Genomic DNA, 10781 nt, shown 5'->3' with positions numbered 1-10781 from the left:
ATGATGCTATCGAGCTATTTATGCATTTTCTCCAGTTAAAGATAGTTTGACCATGTGAACTACTTCCACCAACAATATAGATTGTACAATTTGCACAGTTCAATTGAAATTAAGCCGGTTGAGCCATTTAAGCTACTTATGTGTTTTGTCTAGTTTAACCATTTCAGCTAGCTCTGAATTTTGTCTACTCGAATAATTTCAGCTAGCCATTTAAGCTACTTATGTGTTTTGTCTAGTTTAACCATTTCAGCTAGCTCTGAATTTTGTCCACTCGAATAATTTCAGCTGGATTGACCATTTGAACTAGTCTAACCTGTTGACATAGATTCCGTAGACTGTACTGTTACACTGTTTGTGATAGTTTGACTATTTTACTGTTTGAACTATTTAACCTGGTTATGCATTTTGTCCAGTTGAACCTTTTATGCTAGTTTGATCATTTGAACTACTGCAACCAACGCAGATAGAATTGTTAAGTCTGTGTACTTAGCTATCTTTGCTGGTTTAACTATTTCATCACGTAGTAAAACTTTCAAAAAGAGCTAACCTACGCAAATTGCACAATCTATCCTAACTGGTTGAACTAGTTCACATGCGCAAACTAGCTTGTATTGTTCAAGGGGAGAAAATGCATAACTATGCACTTTGTCTACTTGAACAATTTAAGCTTGAGTGACTATTTGAATCAGTCTAACCTATTGTGTAAATTTTGCAGCTATACTGTTTTCCATAGTTTGACTATTTCACTGTTTGAAACCGGACAAAATGCATAACCTAGTTATGCATTTTGTCCGGTTAAGCTCCTTAAACCGGTTTGACCATTTAAACTACTTGTGTATTTAACTACGCTGGTTTTACTATTTAAGCAGTTAGTCGAACTATCCAAATCTCTTTTCACTGGTTAAAATTACTCGAATGATTAAGCTACCTAAAATTGTTCAAAAGGCCAAAATGCATAAACTACTTAATAGGTTCTACTAGACAAACTCTTCAATCAAACTTAGTTGGTTCACCTGGTTAAATAATCAAACTGACGAAAGCAGTGAAACTGCAGAAATTGCACAATATATATCGAATGGTTTAAGTCGTCACTATAATCAAAGTAGCTGAAAATATTTAACTGGACAAAATGCACGCCTAGCTTAAATGGTTTAACTGGACAACTTACCTTAGTTCAGATAGTGAAATAGTCAAAGAGGCTTACTGGGTTGTAGAGCTTAATTAGTTTAATTGGTTTTAACAGTCAAACTAGTTTGAGCATTTTAACTTCTTCAAGCAATTCAGCTAGATTCTGCAGTTTGTGCCGTTTATTGCTTGACGTTAATTTGACCATTTAAAGAACTTCAACCAGTAAAGATAGATTGTATAATTTTTCTCAGTTGACCTTCGTTCGACTGTTGGACCGTATTTGAGCTAAATTGTTCAAATTGTGCAGTTGAATGGATTAGGCTAGTCATGTACTTTGTTCAGTTGAAAACAGTTGAACCGGACAAAGTGCATATCATAGTTACATCTTTTTAGTTAAACCATTTAAGCTAGTTTGACTATGTGAACCACTTCCACCAATTAAGATAGATTTTGCAATTTGTGCCGTTTTGCTCAGGTTTAATTGGTTTAACTAGTTAAGATAATCAAACTAGATGGATTGGTTCATATGATTAAGTAGTGGTACTAGCAAAAACATTTCAACTTCACAAATAGCACAATGCATCTTTACTGGTTGAAGTAGTTTAAAATGGTCAAACTGTAATCGCTCGATTGACATTTAGACGCTTGCCGCTCGATTGACATTGACATTGCTCTTCGTTAAGGATGCCAAGTACTTTGGTGTACTGTTCATGGATGTTGTCAAGGTTGTGAGTGCTGACCCAATGGGTTGTCTGCTCCCCACATTCCTCATCTACTGCTTCAGCCTTATTTGCTCGTTTGCTACGGATTTCCTCCTCCATGGCTGAAACGCAGTTTCTTGCCTCAACCAGGGAGTTTTTGAGCTCTTCAATGACTTTCTCCTTAGTTTCGACAAGGTCAACTAGTTCCTGGGCATCGTTGTTCAACTCTCGATTTTTTTTCTTTGAGATCTGCTCCCAGTTCCTCATGCTGTTTGGAGTGCCTGGAAAGCCTTTCCAACTCTTTCATGGCGTTGGACAAGCTTAGAATACAGCTTCCCGTAGTGTGGCTCTGGCTCGTCGCTCTGCGATGGTATGTTGTGGGATTTCTGAATGGTCCATTTCTTTTGCAGAGGAGGCCAAGATTGGCAATTGCACTTTCTTTTGTCGCCACTGCAGCAAACAAAATCCGAAATATCTGCTCCATGAAAATCTTAATTAAACGGTAACCTCACGCTGGGTGGCTGAGTGAAAACACGAGTCAATGTTTGACAACAAGCGAAAGTACTTCCGTGGATGCGTTTCTTAGTTCCACCTAACTAAGTTCATTTAGTTTAGGCTCCTCCCAATGGCTCCTCTAAGAGCCACCAAATAAAATAAAAGTCAATGACCAACATGTTGATGTCTTTTATATATAAAATAGAATGAAGTCTAATAAAACGCCAAAAAGGGTATACTTTAATATTTTGATTGTCACAATATGCCAAAAAGGATGACGATCGCAACCTGTTACAAGAAAAAAAGCTTAATCAGACATAGATGAAGTATTGTAAACTATGGTTTCGCAATGGGTTATAGGGCAATTGAAAAACTCCCCTTTTGCTGACAATCAAACAAGCCCATTAGTGTAAAAATACAAGTTAGGAAGTAGGTAAATTCAAAAACTGGTACAGTCTGGTTAACACTGTTGGCCGGCTGTCGGTAATGTGTTGGTAATGTGTCAGTATCTAAGAGCCACCAAATAAAATAAAAGTCAATGACCAACATGTTGATGTCTTTTATATATAAATAGAATGAAGTCTAATAAAACGCCAAAAAGGGTATACTTTAATATTTTAATTGTCACAATATGCCAAAAAGGATGACGATCGCAACCTGTTACAAGAAAAAAAGCTTAATCAGACATAGATGAAGTATTGTAAACTATGGTTTCGCAATGGGTTATAGGGCAATCGAAAAACTCCCCTTTTGCTGACAATCAAACAAGCCCATTAGTGTAAAAATACAAGTTAGGAAGTAGGTAAATTCAAAAACTGGTACAGTCTGGTTAACACTGTTGGCCGGCTGTCGGTAATGTGTTGGTAATGTGTCAGTATCAAGTCGGCCGACAGTTGGCCAACAGGTTACCTACAGCCGAACGTGGGAATTATTGTTCACTTTTACGCATTCCGTAATCTTCTCTAAGTCTAGACCATAACAGGTTTGTCTCATGATGTACCCACGTGTGATGTAGATTGCGATGTTTCGACCGCATACTGCTAGTCTTCTTCAGGCGATGACGTCGACTGGTCATGCTTGATCTTATAAAGCACGATGCTCTGTTGTGATTAGTTGTTTTTCAACAGCTCTGATTGGTGCATTTCGATCCTTGCTGTTCACTCAGTGATTTGCTCCCCTGGTTGTCCACTGTCGCATGGCTCTCCTGTTGTGTTTCTTGATCGTGGGCATTCCAACATCTTGTCTCGTTTAACAGGAACGTTAGAGTACACAGTGACCAATTCAGCCCACTTCGTACCCACCTTCAGCAATGAGATGATCGTAGACAACAAGATCATGGTATCTTTCGACGTAGAATCGCTGTTCCTCCTATTTTTATATTTCCTAGCTGTAGTGCCTTAGTTATTAGTTAGGAGCTTGCGAATATCTGTTATAGATATGGCAGTAATACATCATCATAGAATAATGTATTTTGTCCTATGCTACTGTCCAGTTTTTGACTGGAGAATCTTGATTGAAGCAATGAAATATACAGGCCATCACAATACTTGTGTGATCAAACTATCGTCAAAATATCATATTTGCACAATAACCAACCACCAATTTCTTAAGTGCCTGTGAGTGCATGAAAAAACATTTTCTGCTCTCCCCAAAGTTTATTGACATGGTGAGAAACTTAAAAGTTTTAGTTATGGTTTTGCCTGTAAAGGATAAATAAGTTGATGGAAATTTATATACTCTCTACTCCTGTCGTGTAGCAGTGACAAAACAAAATTTATTTATAAAAGTGAAGTATGGTTGCGTTTAATTATAAGTATATTCTCTATTGATCATCAAATCGTTTTAGACTGTTTAAAAAATAAATCATTTAAGGAAATAGTTACACAAATATATATAATAAAGTAAGAGTAAGAATTAAAGAAAAATAATAGGTGTTAACTAATACATTACAAGAATAGTAATAGAAAAAACTGGCTTACGAACTAAAGTTACCGATTTCTAGCTGTTTGATTTTTTTAAGATAGGAAACACTTAGCTAAACCTCTCAATTGGCGCTCACCTCAGTGTTTACAAATTTAAATGCAAAAAAATCTCAAGAATTGTACACAACAGGTAATGCCAGTGACGCTAAAAAAGGACAAGCAGTAAAGGGACATCTTGAAACCGTAGTTAAGATAAGATGGTACATGCAAATCAAGCTTTCTCTGATTCGTCATGGTTTTGCAATACTACAAGTATGTATGTTAAATTGAACAATTGAAATACACTTTAAGTGTAATAAACATTAAAGCTAAAACATTTGGAATATCTCATGGAATCTTTGTGAAACATTAACAATGTAAATTGAATAGGTATATAGATGTTACTCTTGGTGACATGAGCATAGGTCATTAAGTAATGACCATACTTCTTTTCTGATTACATTGGTTGCTTGGGTGCCTGTTATCATCTGTTAGTGCTTAATAATAATATTAATATTTTTAATTACAGCCACACTCATTCAAAGCGTACTGATTTGCAATGAACCACATGTAACAATTTTAAGAAAATTAGGACCAAATACACGAACAAGGAACTACTAAAATCTCTCCACTGTTCTTACTGGGTGGCAAAGGGTATTTTTGTGATTTCTGATTGGCCTAATTTTCTTGTGAAATTTGAAATGGCTATTGCTTTCTCAATTATTTTAATTAAGAAATAAGGAAAATATAAGACCAAAAGACAAAAGAAACAGAATCCAGGGGTCTGTATGTATGATCTCGAATGCCACTTCCCTTTTGAAAATAAAAAAAAATTACAATTTAACTTGATGGGAATAAACACCTGCGGTCCTTTATGTGAACTATGTTCCTGTGGGAGGGCTTATGATTAGGTGTTAATTCACTGCTTTTGATTGCCATTCAATGTAATAAAGTGTGTTTAAGTAGATAATGGCATTTTCCGCCGCCATTGTTATGCTTATATTTAGGATAATTAGGAATTAAATGATTACTAGGAATGCCAATGAAATACTACCATCACAGAAAAAAATTGGCAGTCATTAACTTAAACTTATCCAAATTACCAAGGAAACTACTTCTAACCTGTACATGGAGAGAATGTCAACTCATTTCTGGGTGAATCAATCACGTTGTTGACTTTATTTTCAACGAAACAGTTTAAAACGTTGAAACTTTTATCTAGATCGAGGTGGTTAAATGAAACAAAATCAGATGTTACACTTTTCAAGCAGAGGGAGGTGAAGACTTTCGAAATTATTTGAATTAAAACTTAAAGAACCCTCACGGGCAACCTCATAAGTAGCAGCATTAGGGGTAACTATAATGGGTCAGATCCTCTATCTTTCTCAGCTTGAATACTTTTGAACACTCATCATTGCAAGGAAGATCATGGTCCTTTTTGGCCAACACAAGATGTAGTTCCTTGCTGACTTTGAGTACAGAGTCCATAGCTATTGAGGGATTGTTTTTACGCAACTGACAAGGCGCGATTATTGACATGGCTCTTTTCTGGATACACGCCAGGTACTTTGCTAAGGTATTCAGGGAGGCTATGGTGTAAAATAGGTGTACGGTATTCTAATACTGATGTTATAACTGAACACTAGAAATGTTTAATGTCCTGATGACTTACACCAGCCCTCTAAGGGAGCACTTAAGAATGCAAAGACTCATTTTCTTTTCTTATCGACTCATATACATGCTTAAAAGGGTAAGTTTCTAAAGAAACTGCGGTGCTGCGTCGGTGGGAGAGTATAGCAGGTAATTTAGTGTTAACGACTGGGTTGAAAACGTATATTAACCACCGTAAAGAGCAAAAAAGCTGACGTTTCGAGCGTTAGCCTGACGAAGGGCTAACACTCGCAACGTCAGCTTTTTTTCGACAGTTGACAGCACTCTGGATGTTACTTCGGCCTCCCTTAGCCACCATTTCAGCTATGGTGGTATTGTTCACATACTTCCATGGAAGTAAATCACTAACTCTCAGGTCATTTATCATTAAGATGAAAAGCCAGGGGCCCAGTTTTATGCCCTGCTGCACACCAGCAGGGAGAGGCCCCCATTTTGAGTAGCAGTCCGAGGACAACTTCACGCGCTGATACCTTAAGGGGTATCGAATGGTCTTGCAAAATTTGGCCTTTGCAAAAAAATACTCCGGTGCTCACTTGCTTGTGCTCGCAAAATTTTTGCAACAGCTTGCAAGCTTGCATTCTGCACCAGTGTCTGTCAGAAATATCGTCTCTCCTTCCCACAGATGCCAGTTGGTTGAACAAAGGAAGCTGTTTTCTCACAACTGTCTTTAGCTGAATCAATTCCTGATCCCATGATGTAATTCGCCACACCACAATCAACTTCACAACCTTCCTTGCGTCTAATTCAGAAAACATTAGCTTTCCTTTGCTTGTTACGATCGTTTAGAGTCCTCATGGAAGAGATCCATTCTTTATAATCTTTGTGATGCGTCTTTGCAATCAACCAAGTAGATTCCTCCAGACGGACTGGAATCAACCACACAGAGGTCTGTCGTTTCAGTGTTTACTCAGTATCTTGGATTAGTATTAATGTATTGATGTGGCTTCGCCTCCTGTAGGAGGCAGTAGCTACAAAAACAAGCGAAAAATTATTCTCACCAACTTTACAACACTCTCTTTTGCCGGAGGATGATGAGGCGCTCTGCAAAATATCTTTAAAAAACTCCTTATCATTATCGTTTCATGCTTATGTGTGTCAAAGAAAATTATACAATAACTGCAAAAATATAATAATAAAAGAAAAAGTAGCAAATTACTTGTTATAATATGTCATTACTTTAGAGGTTCACGAGGACTGTTACACTTATAAGTGATGATCTTCTGTGTGTTGGATCGTTCTGTACCAGGTCATCACATGTTCCTGGCATTCCTTTCTGTCCCTTTTGTCTTTGTGATCCTTTCTGTCCAACAGATCCTTTCTCGCCCTCGATAAAAAAGAAAGCTTATAAAAAAGGTTGTAAGTTGGTATCAAACAACTTTGAGAAATTAATTTTTTTCAAGGTTATCTTTTAAGTTGTGTTGAACGAAAGAACTTCCGTTGTCATCCCCCTTGCTAAATAATGTCCAATCCCTACCAAGTCTTGACAGCGGTTCCTGGTCCTACTATTATCGCAGATTTTTTTTTCCTGTTCCTAGTTTAACTGAAAGATTCATAGAACTAACTTTGGAACTAAAGCTACCATTCTCTCCTTTTTGTCCTGGCTTACCCCCTCCCCCTGAAGAAATAAAAATTTAACGTATTAGCAACATACCTCATTGTATTCATTGACTATGTCAAAGTCAGATAAATCTCCAATACGGGAAAAATTAAGAAGCGAGAGAACTCATTGTTCAGATTGATGAAATGTTCCCCTTTGCCAAAACCTAATTCTGTAACTGAATCTTCCTGACTGGGAATCCTACAGTAATCACGATTTAAATATTCAAACCAAATAATTGGTAACAGTTGAAGTGTCAACCGTCTCACCTAGACCAAAGTCAGAGAAAAATTAGAGAAAAAATTTAAATACGCTAAATATAAGTTTACTAACCTTGATGCCAGCATTTTCATTCACACTATGTATGCCTGGTTCACCTTTGTCTCGCTGGATGATTTAAAAGGAATGGAAATAATCTCTCGGTAACTATGACAAGAGTTTAATTGTACTTAAGAGTGCACTTTACTTTACTTTACTTTATTAAAATTTTTTACACGTACAGAATAGTATCGGCAACTGGAGAAGAAAACAGGACGATGTCCCAATTAATATTCAACCTCAATAAATATTAACAAAATAGTAGTAATAATTATAATCGTGAAAGTAGTAATAAAACTAGCAATAATTATCATATATTCTTTACAACCAAGTCAATTTAAGAATAGGTTCATTAACTTACACCCTCACGACTTGGAAGATTATAAGAAACGGTTTTTTCATCGTAAAAATCTAAAAGCCTCCTTTTAAAAGTATGAAATGAGTCCACGCTTTTAATGTACCATGGTAATTTGTTCCAAAGATTGATAGACCACTAACAGGAAGAGGTACGTCATGTACAGTTCAACGTTTAAAGATACCTTACCTTTGCTCTAACTGTCCCATCACGTCCATCCCGTCCTACGTTAAAAATATCGGGGACCAGTACAAAATATGAAAACACAGACAAATGAAAACAGCGACAAAAGTCATTTCTTAAACAATTACATTTTCTACATGGTACTTCCTTTGTTTCGACTTTGTAAATGGTCTCATGTTACACCTTCCCTTCCCAAGAAATGTGTTATTTACAGTAATTTTCAGTCTTTCAAACTCGTTGTAGATTTAACTTGACACAACTTTTCAGTTTTCAACATTTACTGTAATCATCATGTCACTAGGTTTTCGTTTTTGCGTCTCTAAATTCTCACAAGGGACCAGTCAGTGAGTCAGTCTGAGGATTTTGGTGGTGTCACGATAAAATTTACCTGATTCCCCCCGAGGGCTATGAAATATTCTGATGATTCCCCACCACCAACCCCCATTAGCAGTTGATTGGCAGTCATTTTGCTATGGTCCTCCCTTGATATTCAGTTGGCCATGACTGATCCCCCAAGTAGTCCACCATCCCCACCCCCAGAAAAATTACTAATAACTCTTCCCTACCACTTTTGTTTGTAAAGGAATTCACGTTGAAAAAATATTTTTATACTGTTTTTGCTAGTTTGATTATTTAACCAGGTCAGCCAATTAAGCTTGATTGAAAAGTTTGTCTAGTTGAACCTGTTAAGTTGGTTATGCATTTTGTCCCCTGGAACAATTTTAGGTACTTTAGGCATTTAAACAAGTCTAACCAGTGGAAAGAGATTTTGCAATTTTTGCTGGTTTCCTGTTTTCAATGGTTTGACCAACTGGTTAAATTGTCAAAGCAGCGAAGATAGTTAAATACACAGGTAGTTCAAATGGTCAAATTAGTTTAAAAAGCTCAACCAGACAAAACGCATTACTAGGTTAAATAGTTCAAATGGTGAAATAGCCAAACTATCGAAAACAGTATAACTGCACAATTACACAACCTAGACTAGTTCAAATGATCAATCAAGCTTAAACTGTTCAAGTGGACAATATGCATCTAACCAGTTTACATAGCTTAAATGATTCAACAGGTTAAATGTCAATTGAACGATAACAGTTGAACTGCACAAATTGCACAATCCATCTTAATTGGTCGAAGTGGTTCATGTTGTCAAACTAACTTAAAGGCTTTAACTGGACAAAATGCATAATTAGCTTAATCGGATCAACTGCAGAAACTGCACAGTCTAGCTTAACTGGTCAAAGTAGCTTGTTTGCTTCAATTGAAAAACAATGGATAACTACCCTAATCAGTTCAAATTCACAACCTGGACAATCTGGCTGAATTGGTTAACCTGGTTAAACGGACAAACTGAGGTCATCTGAGAAAAATTGCACAATCTATCTCACTGGTTAAAGTACATTAAATGATCCGACCAGCCAAGACAGTCAAACCACACAGATTGCAAAATCTTTTTTAATTGGTTGAGGTAGTTGAAATGGTCAAACTGGCTTAAATGGTTGTATTGAACAAGATGTATGGCTAGCTTAAAAGCAAGTTCTACAAACTCCACTATCTAGCTTGGTTAATGAGTTTAACAGCAACTAGCTAGCAACTAGTTAATGGGTTTAACTAGTTGAGACAATCACAGCAGTGGAAACAGTAAAAGTGCGCAAATTGTGCCGTCCATCTGAAATGGTTGATGTTGTTCAAATGCTCAAACTGGGTTAATTGGTTCAACTGGACGAAATGAATAACTAGCTTGATATGATCAACTGCACAATCAAGCTAAATTGTTTAAACTTGTTAATTCGTCAAAGTAGCTAAGACAGGTAGCTAAGACAAAGTAGTTACGACAGGTAAACTGCACAAATTGCACAATCCTTTGTTGATTAAATTTGTTCAAATGTTTTAGGGGAATAAAGGAGGGATTTTACGGCTGATACAGTTTGACCTAGAGTGAATCACACATGGAAGGACACAAAGAAGGCAAGCAGCAAGATTTCCAAAGAAAAATGAACGTTTTGGACGAAGAAAAGGATGCCACTTGTTGTGAAATGGATGTGGAAAATAGATCATCTTGCCATTGGTCACCACGTGCAATATCTCCGTTGACTGGTATCATAGTTGCTGAAGAAACTCACATGGATGCGCGAAAAAGTGGAAAAGGGTAGGCAATTTGAGATTCAAAGGTTAAAGGAAAATCGCAAAACTGCACTTACTAAGTTTTCTAAGCAGATAAGCATAATCTCGCCCTTGTTGGCAGATTTTGAGAACGAGAGATAAGTGCCTACTGAAGTTGTGCAATTCGATAAGCTACTTGCTAAAATGCAAGAAGCACATTGCCCGGATAATGGTGGTGAGATTAAATGAGCTCAGGAATGGTATAAGTGTAG

Source organism: Pocillopora verrucosa, chromosome 2, assembly GCF_036669915.1.
Source record: "Pocillopora verrucosa isolate sample1 chromosome 2, ASM3666991v2, whole genome shotgun sequence".
Classification (NCBI taxonomy): Eukaryota; Metazoa; Cnidaria; class Anthozoa; order Scleractinia; family Pocilloporidae; genus Pocillopora; species Pocillopora verrucosa.
Note: the sequence above shows the minus strand (reverse complement) of the source record.